Here is a 1654-nt window from a genome sequence, read left to right on the forward strand (position 1 = left end):
GGGGGGGGGCTGGCTCCACACTGGGGGGAGGCGGGGGGAGCACGGCCCAAGTTCTCAGACAGACACGCCCTAGGTTGCTCACAGTGCACTATGAGAAGAGCAGAAAATTGGAAGCAACCCCCATGTCCATCCACTGGTGACAGGATAAATAAACCACGAAGGGCGTGAATGACATGCACAGGATGTGGTCAAATGAAGGAAGGCAGACACAAACTGTTAAAAAGAAAATACTTTTAAAAATACAGACACCTACCAGGGATAAAACAACAAGCAGCTATGTACCTGCCACTGAAACGAACACGTTAGCGTTTTTGTCACGTTTGCTTCAGATCTTTTTAAAAAGATGAACTTGACGGTTTGCTTTTCCCTCCTCCCTGTTCACTTCCTTCCTCCCACCCCAGGGCAAACGGTGGGACAAAAACGGGTATGTGCACACTTTCCTGAATTTACTCCTAACGTGAGTTCAGGCATACCCAATACACAGAATATAGTTTTGGCTCTTTTTTTCATTGTGGTAAAATACATGTAACATACAAGTTATCGTTGTAACCCTTTTTAAATGCACAGCTTGGTGGCATTAAGCACATTCACATTGCTGTGCAACCATCCTCACCATCATCTCCAGAACTTTCTCACCTTCCCAAACTGAAACTTGGGAAGTTTGACTCCCCAGCCCCTCCCCCAGCCCCTGGCCCCCACCATCTACTTCCTGCTTCTGTGGATGTGACTCCTCCAGGGACCCCCTGTGAGCGGAATCAGACAGTATTTGTCCTTTTTCATCTAGCTTATTTCACTGAGCATCGTGTTCTCAAGGTCCATCCACGTTGCAGCGAGTGTCAGTGCGTAACCCCTTTTCATGGCTGAGTGATGGTCCCGTGCATGGAGGGACCACATAGCGTTTATTCATCATCCGTTGATAGACACTTTGGTTGTTTCTACCCTTTGGCTACTGTGCATAATACTGCTAAGAATGTGGATGTACAAATAAATGCCCATTTGGTTCCTTTTACTTTAAAACATAACTACATGTAACACTGTATACACATACAGTGTGTATATAGCTGTGTCCATACAGCTACATGGACATTGCCTGGTAGAGGAGAGACCTGGGCAGAGGGTAGAGATCATGGGGACCTTGTTCTGTCATAGCTGCCATGTGACTTGTAATTATGTCATGTACTTATTACTTATTCTTGTCCATTCCCCCAGTAAGCTATGAGCTCCAGAGGAGTCGGGGCTGGGCCCCCTGGGGTGAGGAATTCAGTATGTGCCGAATAAATGGGTGACTTTCACTTCCCAGGAAAGAGCTGCGGGCTGCTCTGTAAGGGGGGCTGGCAAGCTTTCTGCTCAGGGCCACACAGTAAATATGTTTGGCTTTGCCAGCCGTTAGGTCTCCACGGCAATGACTCTGTGCAGTTGTAATTGGAAAGTGCCAGAGTCCATATGTAAACAAGTGGTCCTGACTATAAACTTTATTTACAGACATGCCAGTGTGACTGTTGTATAATTTTCACGTGTCTTGAAATAGTCTTTTGATTTTTTTCAACCGTTTAAAAATGTACGGCCCGTGAGCCATGGCCGCTGGGCCTGCGCGTCCGGAGCCTGTGCTCTGCAACGGGAGAGGCCGCAGCAGGGGGAGGCCCGCATACCACAA

Source organism: Physeter macrocephalus, unplaced genomic scaffold (assembly GCF_002837175.3).
Source record: "Physeter macrocephalus isolate SW-GA unplaced genomic scaffold, ASM283717v5 random_208, whole genome shotgun sequence".
Classification (NCBI taxonomy): domain Eukaryota; kingdom Metazoa; phylum Chordata; class Mammalia; order Artiodactyla; family Physeteridae; genus Physeter; species Physeter macrocephalus.